Source organism: Crotalus tigris, unplaced genomic scaffold, assembly GCF_016545835.1.
Source record: "Crotalus tigris isolate CLP2741 ecotype Arizona unplaced genomic scaffold, ASM1654583v1 scf7180000020085.749154, whole genome shotgun sequence".
NCBI classification, from domain to species: domain Eukaryota; kingdom Metazoa; phylum Chordata; class Lepidosauria; order Squamata; family Viperidae; genus Crotalus; species Crotalus tigris.
Genome location: NW_024097852.1, coordinates 328010 through 349757, shown reverse-complemented (window position 1 = coordinate 349757; position 21748 = coordinate 328010).

Genomic DNA, 21748 nt, shown 5'->3' with positions numbered 1-21748 from the left:
CTGGTTTATTAGCATTACAAAATGTATTTTGTTTCATAAATAGCAAATTAGTTGCAGCTTGATCAGCCATCAGCATGTTAAATTGTGTTTTTAACAATTTTAAAGCTCCTTTAACCTTTTCATCTAAGGGATTTGAAATTAAAAGTTTCTCTTTTAATTTAATCTCCTCTTCCAAGTCTTTCCGTTTCTGAGTCTGTTTCTGTCTATGCAAATTATTCATTTTTATCAAAATACCACGCATAAAAGCTTTACTTGCATCCCAGACCATTGAGATTGATGTTCCCTTGTTCATATTTAAAGTAAAATATTCCTTTAAACATTCCTTTAATTTATGAACATTTTTTTCTTGTTTAAATAAATTCTCATTCACCCTCCAGGATCTCCTATCTTCCTTCTCTACAAACAGTTCCATCCAAACTGGACTATGATCGGACAATGTCCTAGGAAAGATTTTTACATTCTTCACCCTGTTGTATAAATCTGTTGTGATCAAAAAGAAATCAATTCTTGAGAAAGATTGGTGTCTATCTGAGAAAAACGTAAAATCCTTTTCTTCTTGATTACGTTCACGCCAATAGTCTCTCAATTCCCAATCTTCTTTCATATCAAAAAAGGCTTTAGGTAATTTAGCCTGTTTAAAAAAGGTAGAAGAGCCTTTTTTGTCCATTTGTATATCTAAGACACCATTCCAGTCTCCCATTAAAATCACAGATCTATAGTCCAACAAAGTTATTTTCTGATGTAGTAACCTATAAAATTGCTCCTGTTGCTGGTTTGGTGCATACAACCCCACAATAAGAATTTTCTTGCCATATAAACCAAGTTCAAGCATAACATATCTTCCGTAAGGATCTGATTCTAACAAGGTAGCAGATAAATTCTGTTTAACATAGATTACCACACCCCCTTTCTTCCCAGGGGCGGGAGATACAAAATGAGATCCCAAGCGAGGATTATTTAAATATTTTTGATCTTTAGCTGTAATATGAGTTTCTTGCAAGCAAATAATATCATTGTTATGTTGTTTCAAATAGTGGTAAATTTTTTTTCTCTTTTGAGGAATGTTTAATCCATTAACATTCCAGGACAGGAGCTTTGCCATCTCCCTTGGCCTTCAGCCTGGAGAAGATCCGCTCAAATTCTGCTGCTGATGAATATGTAGCAGAGCTTTTGGGTCTTGCTCCTCCCACCGGCACTGAAGCAATTTGCTGAGTAGATTCTTCAATTTCTTTTTCTTTTTCTTTTTTCTGTTGTTCTTTTTCTTTACGTTTATGTGCTGCACGGGTCATTCTCTGTTCTTTAACCTCTGGTTGAGACATCCATACCACCTGTCCAGCAGTCATCATCCCTGTACCTTCAGATTTCTGTTCCATCTCTTTGTCACTCAAGACTTTATGCATCATGGGCAAAGGAGAGCCTGCTCCCAGGACCGTTTTATAAAATTCCTTAGCTTTAGCAACTGTATTAAGTCTATAACGTGTCCCCGCATGGCTCAAAACAATGCCCATCGGAATCTCCCATCTAAATGGCATTTGTCTTGCTTTAAGTTCATTTACTAAAAAAGCAAAATCTTTTCTGCTTCTTAAAATTTTAGGTGGAATTTCCTTTAAAATAATAATATCTTGGGCAGCAATCTGAAATCTTTTATTATAAAAATTTGTAGAATCTGATTTCGCAAAGACTTCTTAGCAAAATATATCACCACATCTCTAGGCAAATTCCTCTGTTTTGCAATCCAAGAATTAACTCTATAAATTCTTTCCACATCCCCACGTAACTCTTCTTTATCAATATTCAAAATAACAGCCAAGTCATTAATCACCATTTCCATCAAATCTTGAGTTTTATCTTCTTTCAGACCCCTTATTCTCAAAGCATATTCCATCTGTCTATACTGGAACATAAGAATATCATCTTGTGAAGTCTCCACTTTTTTCTCCATATCTTGAAATTTATAATCCAAAAGTTCAACTGTTTCTTCAATTTCCTCTACTCTGGAGTCCAGCTTCACAACCACTGAGGCCATTCCAGATAGAGCTAGAAGTATATCATCCCTCAAAATAGCATTATTCTGTTCTAAAAGCTCCTTCATCTCTTTCTTCATTTCCTCCTTAGTTTCAGATTTATTCTGGTCCAAAAGTTGTTTCATTTCCTCCCTAAACTGTGAGACAGCACTTACCATTATTTCTTTAATGTCTTGTGCTGATGTGCCAGATGGGGGAGGTGAAGGTGGAGTGGATTTAGGTTGCTGCACTGAGGGTATTATTTTAAGTTGTTGTTGCACAGTAGAAGTAGCAGGAGAAGAAGTTACTTTAGAAGCTGCAGTAGCTGGTTGTCGTTTTGAAGCCATTTTAATTTATCTTCCTTTCTTCTTAAAAATACCGATAAAAATAAGTAATCCAAAAAAAAATTAAAAATAAGATAAAATAGAATAAAATAAGATCAATCTAAAAGTCCCCAAGAATAAAAAAGTAAAAAAGTAAAAAAAAAGCAGTATTAAACAACAATTCAGCCGATCCGTCTTTTAAAGGAAAAAACTTTCAAAACGCCATTTTACTTTCACTCTCACTTTTCCGCCCGAAAAAAAAAGAGAAAGCTCAAAAAAATAAAAAAAAAAATCAACACATACTAAATAAACTAAATAAACTAAAAAAAAATAAAATAAAACTAAACTATAAATAAAATCCTTTAAACAGTTCTGTCCGGTTTAAGATTACTATTTCTATTTTATTTTTAAAAATGCAACCCAGAAGTTGAATTATGTAACCTAAATTTTAAGATTTTCTTTATTTTTACATATATAAAATCTTTAAAAAGTACATTTCAATAAAGTGCAGGTAGGCAACATGATTTTTTTTCCCATGCCCTTCTACCACTGAATTCCCACATTAACTCAGTTTCATCTCTATGGAGATTTTAAACCTCTAAAGCAAGGGTTCCATCACACCTCCCTTTGGTATTAAAGTAACACTACCTTTAAAAAAGAACATTAAAATAAATACAAATGAGCAAAGAAAATAATAAAATGAAGCTCTTGGCTTTATTGTAACAATAATGTAACTAATTGAAACTATAGAAAACATTCTTCCCACAATTTAGGAAATGCTACTCTGAAAAATTTTTTAAGTGAAAACTGGGGAAAGGACTCAATCCTTGCAGAAAATGTAAATTTAATTAATAAAAATAAAAATAAAAATGTACTTCTGGCTGGAGTTCAAACTGCTGGTTATGGCATATAAAACCCTCCGTGGCAAGAGGCCATGTTACTTGCAGGAGAACTAATCCTCCATTGGTCCCACCATCCTGCCAGAATCAATGAAGCTTCTTGGATGAGGGGTGGATTGCCTTTTGAAAAGGCACCTTTAGAGTTGCAGTACTGCTGTTCTCCCTGTACTACTAAGTCCAATGGAAGAAATATGCTCTGAGCTCTGTTTATTAGAATATATTATCTGCCAGAATCTAGGAAGTGGTTCTCGAGATCTAGCTGACCTTAATGTGGTATGCATTTTGTGAAGCCACCCAAAGCCTTTGCAGCTAGATGGACAGCTACATAAATAACATCATATCGGTATTCCTTATATGTCTTTTTCATAAATACATTAAACAAGCAGCATTACACACTCTTGATAATAGTTTGAAAATTCTTGTTTCAAATATATTGCCCCCAACAATATGGGTCTTCATTTTTACTGACATCGGAAGGATGGAAAGCTGAATCAACCTTGAACTATTCACAATCGAACTCAGGGCAGTGGGCAGAGTCAGCCTGCAATACTGCATTCTAACCACTATGCCACCATGACTCTTGTAGAGGGTTTTCCTTGGTAGGTGTAACTGTCTGGAACAATATCAACTAGAATAGACAGTCCTGCAAGTATCTGGGTACCAATCCATAAAACATAATCCCTACTTAGAGAGCATTGCTGTACTTTTGCCTAATGGTAATATGAATACATGCTACTGTTGCAAGTCTTCCTGCCCTAGGTAAGGAAGCAAGTGGGGCAACAATAAAAAATCCAGCAGGAACCATAAATCCAAAAGCAAGCCACAAACTTGTTCCCTGCTTATCCATCAGTAATAACATTATTAGTAACAGAAATCTTCAATCTATCCACAGAAACTCCAGTCTGTTGAACCATTTCCTGAACAGTGTTTGATGCATGTTGAGTGGGTCTAGGAAGAGTTCCAGTTAGATTCACTCCCCAATTTACAGGTTCTGTAGACTCACATCTTCTTCTGAAGAGCAGTAGAAGCAGCTCTGTGAAAAGGGCCTTTGTACAATTATCTGTTGTGTACCAATTGCACTTGTTGCTAAATTGGGAGACTTGTTTGGAGTCACTGATGCCTTAGCTATCTTCTATTTGGATTACTGAAACATGCTTTTTTTGGATTATGAAATTACTTCCAGAATGCATCAGTATGGGTAATTGTAGCTACAACTTTATATGCTCTAATATGACATCTTCATAATAATAAACATATAATACTACTTCTTCATGAGTTGTGCTGGCTCTAAAAGGCTTCCATGTTATAGTTCAGGTTGCTGGTGATTATAGGACTGAGCTGATACACTGCTTGCTAACAGCTGTTTCTGCCCATCCCACATCCTATTGCAATTGAACACAACATTTCAGGTCCCTTCCTTCAACTCATGTTCCTGATGAAACCCAGGAGAGATGCTTTTTCTGTTGCGAGTGCCTGGAATGTTTTTCCTTCAACATACAGTTGGCCCTAATCCTAATGGCTTTTAACAGATCACTAAAAATGTGGTTTTTCCCCAGGTTTTGGAGACAGAATGACAGAAGCTCTCAATTTACAAATGTAATACATATCAAGGCCTCATGACTGTCTATTAATTGTTGTTGTTATAAATTGAATTTTTGTTTTGTACTAATGAACACCATGTAGTCATGTGTGCAGGAGTAGGGCTACTATATACATTACTCTTTCATTTCATTCCTACCTATATAATAGAATAGTTTGTTTTAAGATGGTGTACTTTTTTCTGAAAACTCAACTATGGTTGTCTACTTTATCACTTTTCATTGGAGAATAACATCCAGTAATGATCATTCTGTAAATTTTAGTTTTACATGTAGCCACAACATCCTAGATTACATCAATTTACGTTTCTGACATACATTTTAATTTATAATTAAATCCAGGGCTTTTTTTTTTTTTGTCATAGAAGGCCCAGAACGGAGTTCCGGCACCTTTTTTGGATGGAACATTGTAGGGTAGGCAAGGCAGGTTGTATGACATGTGTGAGTTCCAGCACCTGTTTTTTTTTTTTTAAACAAAAAAGCACTGATTAAATCTATACTTTCACAATCCTGCAGGTGTCCATCAGTTCATCTCCATAAAATCAGACAACTGTTAACCAGTTCTGATATATCTATCCACTTCCAGTTGCACACCATTATGAGTATGGTGGTATCTTTTCATATCACTCCATGCAGATGATACAAGGTGAGTGTAGTTCACAAATGTATATACCCTTTTACCATAGCCTACCATAAATTAATGCAGCTCATAAGTATTTTTAATTTCATTTAACTTGTTAATTCATGTTATTTACTATTTATCCCTCTTATGTTCCAAGCCACAATCTTACATGGTCATCATCCAACAGATCCATAGAGATTGACCTCTGCTGCTTATTATGGTTTGAGTCAAATGAGGTTTTCAGGTAATATTATATAATCTAAGAGTACATTAAATTATCATTCAGAATTTTACCTATATAATATGTTGCATTAATATTAATTAGCACATTTTGCTACAATTGGCCAGTAGGCCACAAGTTTATTATGGCTCAATTTTATCCCAGGTTCAATCCTGTTTTTCAATGCAAATTATGTTACCTAATCTAGAGATTACCTCGCAATGCAGCTGTTGCTTTATCCTATTAATTGAAAATTAGATGCAGGGTATTGGAAAATTTAGAATTTTTTATTCTGGTTAAATCTATTTAGTCCAGAAAATAGCCATAAATGAGGATCCATTTTAAAATCAAATTTCAGTCCATTGGTATTTTTTTTCTCTCTGCTGAAAACATAACTAATGGATCAATTAATTGAAACATTTCCAGTGTCTTTGTAATCCCTAGCTACCAGCAACATTATTCCAGCAAATAATATCCTTACTATATTTGTGTTATATGTATTGACTGTACATTGATTGATATATCAACTCTGTTATATTTGGACTTAAATAGCCTTAAATCCAAATACTTCAATTTTCCTTGGGTGCAGAACATCATGTCGACAGTTTAACCATAAGGGTGGAACTAGTCAATTATTATAAACTTCCTTTTCTAAGTAGGAAAAATGAGTATTGTGTAACCTCCTGCCAGGAAAATGGAGTTTTTTATTATTCTGATCAAGTTTCTCAGCTATTTTGAGAATAATAACAAAATAACAACAAATACATGTGGCTGTCTCTGAGGTGCTTTTAACCTTAACAAGAGCTCCATTAATTTTCCATATTATTGATAAAGTAAATTAAAAAAGTCTATTTTAATGCAAACCAAACATTAAAAGTCAGCAGATATCAAATTGAAGTAATTTAATCTTGTTTCTCAAGATTGCAATTAAAATAATGCAAATTAGGTTCATGTGTAAGTAGATATGATCAACACAAATATCAACCTGTATTGATATTAATATTGACATGCATTTTAATAACCTCTTAGGGGGTTAATTCAATGCAGCTATAAAATATTGGTGTTTAATAACATAAGTGCAGATAACGTTACTTCTAGGGAGAGACGTTATTCATGAAGTCACAAAGCCATTTTCAGAGTAGTAAGGAAAAGCAAACCTTTCTTGTTCTGTTGTTCAGAAGCATCAGTGTCATGCAGATGTCAAAGAAAGAAAAAGGAATACTGGGCACATATGAAACTATTAAGATATTAAAACAACAAATCTATTTTTTCTTTCTTCTCCAAATGACCACAAAGAAGCCTCTATATTTCAATGCTGTTTTAACATGCCACTGTGGATGTGTTCATGACTCAGGTGGTCAATGCAAGGCAGGCCTTTATAGAGTCCTTTATTGCCCTCAAGAAATATTCAACAATGGCCTTCCAATGGCCAGTAAGTCTCCACTCCACTTACCCAAACAACAGCCCTTTCTTATTACCAAGAAAGTCCACAAGGCAAAGTCCAGGCATATGATAAATGGCGGACCTCAGGGCAAAGACAAGGTACAAAGCAAAGGCAGTTCTTAAGCAAAGGGCCAAAGCAGTCCACAAGGCTAAGGCAAGACAAACGGCAGTCCTTAAAGCAAAGGTGAAAAGCGGTATTTGAAGCAAGGCAAAAGGCACCAGTCAAAGCAGGGAGGGTGTAAACCAAAACACTTTGTTCCTGGCAAAGACTAACTCCCCACGGCTTTTCCTTAAGTCACTGCACTCCAAGTATTCCATGTGAGAGGGGTGACACAACTTTCTCCCGAGTAGCCTTGCAGCCTTTCTCTGAGCTTGCCTACATTCCGCTCTCCATGGATTGAGTGGAGGAGGCAGCTGTTCCTCATCAGAGGAGATCTATTGCCTATCAGCACTACTGCATGTCAGCAGCCAATCCTTTCCTGTATCTGTGAAGGCAGGCAGCTCTTCATCTGGCTAACCATCTCCCCCAATACCTGAGGGTCCTGGAACAACATCCTTCTCAGTCCCTAGGCTCTCCAAACATGTCAAGGGTGATGGGGCATCCCATGAGATTGTCCCGGTTCCAACTCCTCCTCCTCCTCCTCTTCCTCCGAACCAGGCTCCAATGAGGTCATAACAGTATATTGTATGTTTGCTAAACTCTCATTCTTGCTATTTTATAGACTTTCAAATGGTTTTGATTATAAAAGATGGAGAACTAGGTGGCAGACTGTCCCATTTGGGAGGATCAAAATGCTTTTATCTTCTGATCAAACCTCTTCCACAAGGTTCCCAGTTCTAGGCATAGCATTTTAAGGGAAACTAGAAGATTTCCATTGAAAGCAGAAGGCAAGGAAGTTCATCCATAGGAAAAATTGGAAGAAGAGTGTTCATTTGAAAATGAAATAGCTTAAAAGAAGCAAGTGTTATACTGAGAGAAATGTTTGAAACGAATAATATTTGATATATTCTTAAAATAATGCAAGTACAGAATCCAGATGTTGGTGAATTCCAGTTCCCAGCATTCCTAGAAAATAAATAAAGTAATTGTGTTAGTAATTGTGGTGCATCAACATTTGGAGGTTGTTGATGCCTATTGATTATCCTGCTGAAGAAGGTGGATACAACTGAAATATTTTGGGTTAATAACTCTGTCCCTTCTAATAGCCTTCTTGGAATATTTTTTTATATTTTTATATTTTTCATTTTCATTTCATTTTCCTAATTTAAATTATTTGCATTTTCATTCTTTTTTAAATGTTTGGTTATATATGGATATACTATTTACACACACATATTTATATATAACCCCTTGTAGTTTTTTTTTTAGTTTACACATATACAGAATATTGAATCAGATTTCTAAGTCTTAGTTGGTACTTATAAAATGCGGTCATATTCTATAACGTTTGGTTGTTGTGATACTTTAGTATAATAATTATGGACATAGTAAAGACTTGTTGATGCCCTATTCTACTGTGAAGTAATAATAAGAAGGACTAAAGTTTGGTCCTGGGAGCAGGCTCACCATTACCTATGATGCAGAAAGCTTTGGATGGCAAAGAGGTGGAACAGCAGTCTGAAGGAGTAGGAGCGATGGTTGCTGGAAAGTTACAGGCGGAGCGGTCGCAACAAACAGAGATTAAAGAGCAAAGAATGACTCGTGCAGCACATAGACGCAAGGAAAAGGAATAACAGAAGAAGGAAGTTAAAGAATCTCTTCAAGAAATTGTTTCGCTGCCAGTGGGAGGAGCAAGACCCAAGAGTTCTGCAGTACATTCTTCAATGGCAGATTTTCAAGCAGTCTTCTCCAGGCTTCTGGTTAAGGGAGATGGTAAAGCTCCTGACTTGGAATGCTAATGGCCTTAATTCCCCCCAAAAGAGAAAGAAAATCTTTCATTATTTAAAGCAACATAATAATGATATTATTTGCTTGCAGGAAACACATGTTATATCTAAAGATCAAAAATATTTAGTTAATGCTCGTTTGGGATCTCATTTTGTATCTTCTGCCCCTGGGAAAAAAGGGGGAGTAGTTATTTATGTTAAGCAAAATCTATCAGCCTGTTTGGTAGAATCTGATCTTCAAGGGAGATATGTTATGATTGAAGTTGGTTTGTATGGTAAGAAAGTACTTATAGTGGGACTGTACACACCAAATCAACAACAGGAACAATTTTACAGATTGTTACACCAAAAATTAACCTTGTTGGATTACAGATCTGTTATACTAATGGGAGACTGGAATGGTGTTTTAGATACACAAAAAGATAAAAAAGGATCTTCTATTTCTTTTAAACAGGCTAAATTACCTAAAGCTTTTTTTGATCTGAAAGAGGACTGGGAGTTGCGAGATTATTGGCGTGAACACAATCAGGAGGAGAGAGATTTCACTTTCTTTTCAGATAGACATCAATCTTTTTCAAGAATTGACTTTTTCTTGATTACAACTGACTTATATTTTAGGGTAAAGAATGTTAAAAATTTTCCTAGGATACTGATGGATCATAGTCTAGTTAGGATGGAATTGGTCGATGAAAAAGAGGAGAGGAGATCGTGGAGGATGAATGAAAATTTATTTAGACAAGAAAAGAATGTTCAAAAATTAAAGGAGCATTTAAAGGATTATTTTGTTTTAAACATGCATAAGGGAACTTCAATGTCAATGGTCTGGGATGCAGGCAAAGCCTTCATGCGAGGGATTTTGATACAAATGAATAATGTTCATAGACAGAAGCAGATTCAGAAATGTAAGGAATTGGAAGATGAGATTAAATTAAAAGAAAAAACTTTGATTTTAAATCCTACAGATGAGAAGGTTAAAGAATCAATAAAACTGCTTAAATCACAATTTAATATGTTGATGGCTGATCAAACTGCAACTAATTTACTGTATATGAAACAAAATACATTTTGTAATGCTAATAAACCAGGGAGATGGTTGGCTTACCAACTGAGAAAGAAACAGAGACAGAGAATTATAGATAAAATAAATTATAATGGTAAATTGGTATACCAGAAGGAGTTGATTAAGAAATCTTTTTTTAGATTATTATCAAAAATTATATAAGAGTACTAAAGTACAGGTTTTAGATATAGATAATTATCTAAATGAAGCCAACTTCCCCAAATTAACAGAAGATCAAAAACAAGAAATTAATGGTTTGATTACTAGTGAGGAAATTGAGACGGTGATCAAAGAATTAAAACCAGGTAAAGCACCGGGTACGGATGGTTTGACATCTATTTATTATAAAACTTTGGTACAAGAGATGATTCAACCTTTAAGTGAGCTTTTTAATAACATATTACAGGGCTTAGAGATCCCTCTGTCATGGGGTAGAGCCTTTATATCTCTAATTCCAAAAGAAGATCAAGACCTTACTTTACCAAAGAATTATAGACCTATATCTCTCCTAAATGTAGATTATAAGATTTTTGCAAAAATTTTAGCTAATAGGCTTATGAGGGTTTTGCATCATGTTATACATACAAACCAAACGGGTTTTATAACTAGAAGGTATACGAAGAATAATGTCAGACAAATTATTAATTTATTAGAATATTTAGATAAAAATAATCAAGTCTCTGCAGGATTGATATTTTTAGATGCTGAAAAAGCTTTTGACCAATTGAATTGGCAATTTATGTTAAGACTAATTGAGAAAATGAATTTTGGAGAAAAAATTTTACAAGCTCTTGGTGTTATTTACCAAAAACAAACGGCACAACTTATAGTTAATGGGGGTTTGTCAGAGGTGTTTACAATAGAGAAGGGGACTAGAGAGGGTTGTCCTCTGTCACCGTTGCTGTTTGTTTTAACTTTGGAAATATTGTTGATTAAAATTCAAGAATCACAGCAAATAAAAGGGATAGAAGTTAATAAAAAAGAATATAAACTAAGGGCTTTCGCAGATGACTTGGTGGTTACCTTATCTCAACCTACTTATTCTGTAATAGAGTTATTACAATTGATACATCATTATGGACAGATTTCGGGTTTTAAAATTAATAACAACAAGACTAAAATATTGCCTAAAAATATGACTAATTTGGATAAGCAGACTTTGGTTAAGTTGACAGATTTTGAGGTTGTTAATAAGGTAAAATATTTGGGGGTTATTTTATCTCTTTCTAATGCAAAATTGTATAAAAGTAATTATGAAAGGCTGTGGGTCAATATACAAAGAGATTTGAAAAATTGGGAGAAGTTGCAATTATCTCTTTTGGGAAGAATTGCGGCGATCAAAATGAATGTTTTGCCAAAGTTTATTTTTTTTATTTCAAATGATACCTATTTTAAAGAATGAGATTAATTTAAATGAATGGCAGAAAGGTATTAACAAATTTATCTGGGCAGGGAAAAAACCAAGAGTAAAACTTAAAATTATACAGGACATTCGTGAGAGGGGTGGACTCAAGGTACCGAATTTGAAATTGTACTATGATGCTGTGGTTCTAACATTAATAAGTGATTGGCTTAACTTAACAAATGTAGAAATACTCCTCTTGGAGGGTTGGGATTTACTTTTTGGATGGCATGCCTATTTAATTTTTAATAAAAAGGTTGATAGGGTTTTTAAATCCCATATTATAAGGATTTCTTTACTTCGGGTTTGGAGGAAATATTATAGAAGTGATTTTAAAATTCCATTATGGGCTATACCATGGCATGCGATAGAAGGGATAAGGAGAGGAGTTAAGATGGATAGTGTCTCTTATACACAATTACTTAGATGGGATGGTAAAAATTGGCAGTTAAAATCTTTGGAAGATTTAACACAAGAAAATATTATTTATTCATGGTTCCAGTATAGACAAATAGTGGATAGGTGGAAGATATATCGTAACGTGGGTTTGCTTAGAGAAGATGAAAACTTGTTAAAACAAATAAAAGATCAAAGACGAACTCACATTAAGAGAATTTATGGGGTGTTAGTAGAATTGGATTCAGAAGCAGAATTAGTCAAAGAATGTATGATTAAATGGGCACAAAATTTTGGTGAACCAGTTCTACTAGATACCTGGGAAATTATATGGGTGAGGAATGTCAAATTTACACAAGCCCAAAATTTAAGGGAGAATTTTTACAAAATGTTTTATAGATGGCACCTTGATCCACAAAAAATGTCTCGCATGTATCCTGACTTACAGCCTAAATGTTGGAGATGCAGATGTTTGGATGCTACTTACTATCATATCTGGTGGTCGTGTAAAAATATAAAAGCTTTTTGGATTAAGATATGGTGGAATATTCAAAGAATTTTTAGAAGGAGGGTAAAATTTACCCCACAATTGTTTTTGTTAGGTATTGTTTCTGATTGTGATACTAAAGAGACCACATTGATGTTAAATTTAATTACAGCCGCAAGGTTGTTAGTAGGCAATGTTGGAAGAAGGAATCTTTGCCTACTTTGCAAGAATGGTTTTTTAAAGTTTCTTATTTGGCGGAAATGGCAAAGATTTCGGCTTTTTTGAAGGATCAATCGCAAGAGAAGTATTTTGCAGTATGGAAAAAATGGATAGATTTTATACAATACAAGTTGGATATAAAAAGTATTATTTAGTTTTTTAATAACTTATATTTAAAATTTAAAATATCTTATAGACTTTACTTTTTTTATTTTTACTTTTTTTATACTTTCTTTTATCTTTTTCTTTTTTCTTCCTCTTTATTCTTTTTCCTTTTAAGTATTTTTTTCTTGGTATTTATGTTTTTCTATATATATATTATTGTTAATTATTTTATAATTTGTTTAATTAATGTATTTAGATTTATTCATGGTTTATATCTTTTTTAAGATTTTTTGAAGAAATTTTAATTAAGCCTATATTCAGCTCTGGGAAGGTCGGGGGAGGGAATGGGAGGGTTGGGGAGGTTTGGGGAAGGGTTGTTTTGTTTTTGTAAAATTTTAAAAAAATTTTTAATAAAAATGTATTTAAAAAAAAAAGAATGACTAAAGTTAATATTTGTTTTCAAAAAACACAGAAATCTAAATTGGCTTATTATCTACATTTGACAGAATATAAATTTGCTTTGAATTGTATGCATTTTCAAAACACATTACTAGTACATGGAGCAATACCTTAAAGCTGTTCACCTATGCACTGTGAATTGGCAAAACGGTTGTCAATAAAAAATAAATAAAACTGAACTTTGTTTCTGGCAAACCATGAGTAGCACATTTGGTAAATGTGAAAAAAGTTATTTTAATCTAATAACATGCCAGAACAATGACAAAAATATTAATACTTTGTGTCAATCATTTTTCTTTGCCCATGTAGACATATACTATTTAGGGAATAATTCTGATTAATTTACAAGTGTAAAATCTAACGAATCAAGAGAAATTTCTGTCTATATGCGAAGTTCCATAATTGTCTTAGTAGAAATGAAAAGGATATCTTTATGTAGTTCTATAATTAGAAAGTTAAGAAATAATTATGATTGGGGTTAGATCAGATATATTAACCCTCTAATTCCCACTCTTTACTTTCTAAATGCCTAGTTAACAGGTATTAGACAGATAATGTCATTGAAGAAGACAATTTGTGACTCTCATGTCAACAATATATCTTCTGCTGGTATTTTATATACAAATCTGGAGAGCAAGTAGAAATGTTTATTTAATCAGGAAACAAGATGTCTTCTATATTCATACAAGCCAGTAGCAGTCTTATTGTAATGATTAAGTACATGTTTAATATAAATTAAAGCCTCGGTATTTCTGTGTGAATTCAAAAATCTCATTTTTGTTTGCAGCAATATTGTACCAAACGGGATCTACAGAATACAGTAGGTATTTATGCATCCATTTCAAACCTGGCTTATAAATTATTCATTTACAGTCATACCAAAAGTGCACATTATAGCATGGATATTGCCTTACCAATTTACTGTAACAAGTATGTATTTTGACGCTTGAGAAAAAAATGGGGACTGGGTTTTTTTCTTTTCTTGACAGACAATAGTGGAACTTTTCAAGCAAGTGTTAATGCAGCTGCCATGTCCCCAAAAGCCATGTGAAACATTGAGCATAAAGAAAAAATGTATATTTGGTATAATGTGATAGTAGGTTCAAATGTTCTTTAAATAAACAAAGACACAGCCCATATTACTCCATAATGGCCAGAAACATTCCAAATTAGAAATGGAAGCAAGTGCCAACTAGCAGATGTGAAGTTAACTGTCCATACCTGAAGATGGGAATGGCTCAAGGAGGTCTGACAGTAAGGAATTAACTAACAGAGAATTAACACATTTTTTATGGAAAGACTATTCCCTAAGCAGAAATAAATCAGGCAATGCCCTTAGGACCTGTCTACTGCAATAGGTTCTCAAAAATCATAGTTCATACCATGAGCAGTAGATCAGACTATATTACCAGATATCAGTTTCTGAGCAGATAACTCTTTTGAATGACGAACATCCAGAAATGTGAAAGAGGCCTCTCTTTCATTTATTTTAAGGAAAAATAAATAATGCTATAAAAATTCAACATTTAAGATGTGTACATTATTAAATGCTCATTTAAAAAGTGTGTAAAATGAATTTTACTTTGGATTTAAATAAAACATAGATCTCACCAAAAAGAGGTATTACATAAATTCCAGACAGTTATATCAATCTACCTACTTATCTGCCTACCACCAGTTGTTAGTTTTTTATTCTTTTTGAATAGAAGATCTAGAAATGTAAAATAGATGGTAGGATGTTTAGCTGTTTCCCACTCACTTATCCATCATCAGTGTCAATTGGGTTTCCAGGTATGTATTTCTGATGTTATGTTTGGATTTTCTTCCATTACAATTTTTTATCATACAGTGAGAACCACATGGATATATTTTTTGGGAAATCCACTTGTCTAATTATTTGCATCATCATCATTATTATCATCATCCTAGCCATTGTCTATCCACTGCAGGATAAAGGCCTCTTGCTCATGTTTCCAACCAATACAGTCCTTAGTTTTCTTTTGCCAACTGGGCCCGCAATACTTGAGGATGTCGTTGATCCATCTTGTTTTAGGACTCTTTCGTGGATGCTTTTTATCATGTGGGATCCATTCTATGACTGCCTTGATCCACCAGAATTCTTCTTGCCATCTGACCAGCCCATTTTCATTTCCATTCTTTTATTCTCTGGATGATATCGTGTACTCCTGTGATCCATGGGCAGGTCTTTCTATCTTGTCTTCTAATGCCAAACATATATTTTTCCATGTCTCTTTGTGCCACATGTAGCTTTTGTATCAATTGTGAGGTTAATGTCCACATTTCATCAGCATATGTTAGAGCAGGTAGCACATACTGATTGAAAATGTTTCTCTTCAGGCATAGGGAGGAGTTGTTTTTGAAAATTATGCTTAGTTCGCCGAATGCCTGCCAACCACATTTAACATCCCGTTCAGTTTCCTTTATTGTATCACTTTCCATTGAGATCTTTTTGCTGATGTTTATGTAGTTCACATAAACATCAGCCAAAAGATCTCAATGGAAAGTGTGCCTAGTTCTTCTTCAGATATAAAAAATTTCTTTCTTTGGTGAATTTATTAAACGTAGCCTGGCTCTTTTTCAGGTTTATTTTTAAGCCAAATAGTTCTCCTGCTTTGTGCAGCTCTTGTATGTGTCTTTGTAGCTTTTCTGGGTCTTGTGAGAAGAGAACAGCATCATCTGCAAATCTTAGGTGATTTAAATAGGAACCATTGGTTTTTATTCCATTTTTTGCCCAGTCTAGTTTGCAAAATATTTCTTCAAGGCAGGTTGAGAAAAGTATAGGTGATATTTTGTGCCTTGTTGTACACCTCATTCTATGATGATTTCCACTTTAAGATCATTAAGGCCATTGTTTTTTAATATATTGATTGTAGTAAGTTTATGTAAGTAGTGTTTATGCCTTGGTTGAGCAATGCATTAATTATTGCTTGCTGGAATACTGAGTCAAATGCCTTTTCATAGTAAATGAAAGCACAATTAATGTAAGAAATAATTTTCATAGTCAATGAAAGAAATTATTTGCATAAAATCCTTACATGATTGGACTATTGGTACTAATAATAGCCCTGAGAGTATTATTAGTTATTATTCTAACTTTGAACAATATCTTGAATTTCAGGAGGAAGCCACTAAATGTATCTTTAATACTGTTTCATGGCTTTATAATTTTATGCACAATATGAATGAACATGTGCCATCATGGTGTCTCAGTGATTGGAATGCAATATTGCAGGCTAATTCACTGTTCACTTCAAGAGTTTGATTCTGGTTGACTCAGCCTTCCATCCTTCTGAAATTAGTAAAATGAGGACCCAGATTGTTGAGGCAATATGCTGACTTTGTAAACTGCTTAGAAAGGGCTGTAAAATACTATGAAGTGGTATATAAATCTAAGTGCTATTGCTATTTATATCAAGTTGATGCCCACTCTTAAGCAATCATATAGGTATATTTTTCCAGATAATATGTCCCTAAGTTGGTCTTTCAGGTCTTACAATGGTGTACCCATTGCCACTGTAATTGCTGCTGGTCTTCTCTTTTTCTCTTTCTTTTCACCTTTCCCTGCATTAAAGCCTTTTCCAAGGTCTTCACATAATGTATCCAATCTAGATTAATTTGAGCCTGGTCATTTGTGCCTTGAGTGAGAACTCTGTGTTGATTTGTTTAATGATTCAGTTGTATTTTTGGGACTGTCCATGGCATTCTCAGGAGTCTTCTCAAACACCAAATTTCAGTGGACTCTCTATCAGGCCAATCTGGAGCCAGTCTGTTTCACTGTAGATTTCAGAAAGAGCCTGCATAGTCATACTCCACTCAGTATTAAGGATGCAGCTGTAGAGGTGGTCAACAGTATTAAGTGTCTGGAGCTGCAGATAACTAACAATCTGAATTGGTCTCTCCACACGTCATCCTTAGTGAAGCATGCAAACCAGTGTCTGTATTTCCTGCGTTGGATGAAGAAAACACATCATTCTCCTTCTGTCCTGTCACTTCCTAGTACTCAGAATGCTGTGTACTCAAAGCATTGTTAGAGACCCCACACACCCATTTTACAGTCTGTTTCTGTTTTGAAGTATTTCTAGCAGGACTACCCAATTCTGTAATAGTGTTGTTCCTTATGCCATCCGTCAGGTAAGCTCGCAAGATTCGTTTTTCTTGCCATGTACATGTATACATAACCCAAACTAGACTGTTGTTTCTCTGTGTCATATAATATATGAGGGTATATGCATAATTCTGTATTTATTTATTTATTGATTTTTGTCATGTTTATGTAGTGTATATCGGAAGCGGTGAGAGCTGAATGCAATGAAATTTCATTTTAATGTATGTCAGTTAGTGTACATTCAAAATGACAATAAAGTTATTCTATTTTATTCTTTTCTTCTACCATGTTCTGTTCATACTGTGACCTCCAGTTTGATGTATAAGTTTTGTATGATGACAATGAGATATTCTGGGATATATATTTTTCCTAGCACGTTCTACAGCTTGACCTAATTGACACAATCAAAGGCCTTCCTAAGATCAATGAAGCACATACTGATTGATTTTTAGTATACTTTGGCGTTCTCATCTAGCCAGTGTGCATTCTATGTTGATTTTTCAGATTTTCTGGCATAGTTTGAACTTTTACTGATTCTTCTGCTATGCCATATTTCTGTGGGTATTTCATAGTTCAGTTGGTAAGAACCAGAATGCTGATCTAATTTCATATTCTGGTCTAGAGTTTCTGGTAAGTAGGAAATAGTTTCTAAGGTATCTTGGATATTGATATCTCTAATGTACAGTATTTTAGTATAGTCTTCCTTAATCCCATACTGTTTCAAGGCTGCAGCCTCACCTATGTACAATATACACAATCTAATGAACTTAAGCAATGAGATTTCAATTAAGCTGGTTGCCTCCATATTTCAGAAAGCTGCACTCTTCCTATATAGCATATATTTTCTTTTTTTTTTTTACGAAGTTTTATATCATCACAGTAGATTAACATAAACTGTACACTGAAAGATACCAAAGACCTGCTTGGAAGATCATATTTGCTGGCATGTAATGCTGAACTATCTGAAGAATGAATGATTATATCCCTGTCAAATTTTAAGTATCACGCTGTTAAAAATATTAGTCACACAGAGTGCTATTTAAATGCAACAGAGCAGTAAAATTCCCTTGTCAATATAAACGAGGATAACCTGATAACATGATACTTAATGCTCTGTATCAGTTGGGGGATGACAGCCTGTGGAAAGCTCTGATATATGTAAGTGAAGTAAAAGATACTGCTGAGTTGTCAATACCCTGTCAATAGATAAACTCTGCTTGTCATTTAAGCCAACTGAGGGAAACTTGCCTGTCTCCCTCCCTCTCATTTTGACATTTCCCAGGAAGGAGGGCTTTGGACCCTTTAAGGCAATCACTTAACACAGAGGATGAAGGAAGGTGTGAGGGAACATCCAAAGGAAAATGAGTTAAGATCTGCATACTGAGGTTCAGAAAGGTCAAGACTCCTGATTAAACAAATTCTAAAGAATCACTTTCTTCACTTAAGGGAAAAAGATTAGATGCTGCCGTGTATAAGCAAAACTGTTTTTTTTTTTTTTTTAAAAAAGTCATTTATAGTTAAGACAGTTTTTCTGTCTTTTTTCTTTTTGTTTTTCGATTTTTCCTCACAGAGAAAGAGATTCCCACTTAATCAGGAAAAGTTAAAAAAAGAAAGCAGCAACATTGTGTGAGTGATGGTCCGACTAATTTTCATTTAGGTGATGCTGCTTTATCACTAGCTGAACAAAGATTAAGGGGTTCTCCCCATCCTTTTGTGCTTTCCCCACCATTAGTTTAACATATATGAACAAATTCCATATATTTTATTCAAAAGTATATTTGGGTACATTATCTTTAAATGTGCTGGATTACACATGTAAGAAATGCTGTTCTGGGAAGAATAAAAAGATCTTTTATCAGGAGGAGTAAAAACTACCCATAAAGATATGAGTAAACATTTCTATTCTGAATAGGTTTTTCAGGTCCTAGAGTCTGAAATATTGGTATTACAATAAACCTGCTATATCAAACAAAAGTTCAATATCTTAGTTCAACATTTTATTACTGCCACTAGCCAACTTAGGGAATAGCAAAATCTCTCGTTTGATCATTCTCCTGCAACTGGCATTTAGAGGCATGCTTCCTCAACTAACTGGTAAGTTTGAGCCCTTGATAGAACTGTCCTCCTTATCAACCCCTCCCAAAGAAATCCAAATTAATTATACACTAAAGGCAAAACATATAGTGGAAAACATTAGCAACTCTACCATACACAAAAGGGGTGTCAGAAATGACAATCCTTAGGAATAGCAATAGCCCATAAACCCACAGCCACATTCCACTAGGAATTATTCAGAATCAAAGACAAGATACAGAAGGATAAAGAAACAATGTAATTTACAAAATCAACTGCAACCATTCAACCTATTCTACGTGGGACAAGCATCACCTCAATTTAAAACCAGGATCCGTGAACATTGGCTGGCAGTCAAATACCACAGTCCCAAATCTTTAATCTCTACCCACACTGACATGAAACAGCACCAGTTCAACTGAAGCAACACAAAAATTATCGGCCACGCTATCACCAGCCATGCTCGTAAATTCATCAAAACCTGGCACTCCACAAGCAATTCCATCAACAGACACATTCACCTACAACCAGCCTATGAACCCCTCAGAATCCAGATCAACCGCATAGCCTACCAGACGGAGCACCAACCCTCAACCAACCCATGCAAGCCCCCCTGCCAATGACCTTAACTTGATATAACCTCCTCATCATAAGACCCATCACAAGACTCATGATGACTCATACCTGACCCATCACAAGACCATCACAGACCCTCACTTGATACCCCCATACCTGTAGCCCTTATAAACAGAAGAACACTGACATCCACTAAACTCTACTGAAGATGTTACCTAGCCTCGTAATGAAATGTTCAGAAACCAACCCACAAGCTCAGAGAACAAACCTTCAACCTCAACATTACCAATATTTTCTCCTTCTTGTAGTTGTAAAAGTAAATTTCCAAAGTAATTTTATAGTATCCTAAGAATAAGATAGGAGCCTTTTAAAAAAGGAGCCACTTTTAAGAAAGAAAAAAAAAACCCTTTCAGAAAATTGGATAATAGAATCCTATATACTATTGAGTAAACAGCTCAATAATACATAAGATTATATATTACAATGTATATAATTATATATGCATATATGATCTAGTTCTAATATAAGGAAAAAGAAGAGAGTGTAGTATCACTGGATCTTTATATATCTCTATATATCAGTTATACCACAGTAACTAACCAAGCAACTCTTTTTAATTTTTTTACACTGTTGGTTTTTCTCAATATAATATCAACTGCTTCAGTGCTCCAAGAGTATGGAATTTCTCTTGGGAATTTTGAGATGGCTATGCTCTATTAGTTGTCCTTGCTTGTGTTTTTGTTATCTAGTGAAGGAACACAAATGTGAATAAATCCCCTGTGACAGCATGGCTGTTAAGGAATGCAATCATTTTACTTATGGGGGAAGATCAATTAGTAATGACTTAAAGCCAGTCCTTTATAGCCCATCTAGGTTTTCCCTTCATTAAGAAATAAGACATGACAGGCAATATATTTCTGGGCAATTTAGCACTTCTCAGTGACTTAAAGACAAGAGGCTGAAGATCAAGAAATTTTCAGACTTTCCAGGAAGGAACTTTCTGGTGTGACCAAATTCTGTTAATGGTAAATTTCAATCTGAAAAAGAAACTTTTTAAGTTTCTTTTTAAGTGATATATATATATCACTTTACACATATCTTTCTCTTATCTCTATCATCAAAGAAAAGATAAATGAATTTTCTGGGATAAAAAGCTACTACTTGGGAGATGCCCTTGTACTTATGCCAATGCTTCAAATGTTATAGAACAATGAAAATTTTAATGGCTGACATAAAGTTAAACACAAAAAGATAAGAAAATGTCTGTGAATCCAATTGAAAACCTGCAGTGTTCAAGTTAATGTCCATTAGAAATCCATAAGCAAGAAGCAAGAGAATCTGTCCTCTCCCATCATTGCTTTCCTTCTGAGATATAGTATTATAATGTCCTTTAGCAGTATCGGATGGAAAGCTAACTATTAATGTAAATTTTCAATTAAATTAAGAAACCAATTAGAAAACAATACATGTGACATAATATTAACATAATATAATCTGTTTTCTTATCCTCCACATACCAGCGTGATAGCAATGTTTTGAATTAATCTGAAGCTTCTGGACAATTGTGGTTTTTGACTGATGGGCAATTATCATGTGTAACATTTATATGAAGTTACATCTATAGGAAATCATTTGTGGGGCCACGTAATCAATCTGCAGCTGATACTGTATTTATGTATACATCTGCACCATGTGCTGAACCTCGGGATCTAAATGAGGAGGGAAATGTTCAGACTCAATCTGAGCAAGACAGAATGTATATTAATTCACAAACCTGCTGATTCTCAGGACATACCAACTTTGAGTCTAAAATAGGTTATGCTCCTCCATGAAGTACAGGCTCTCAAGAT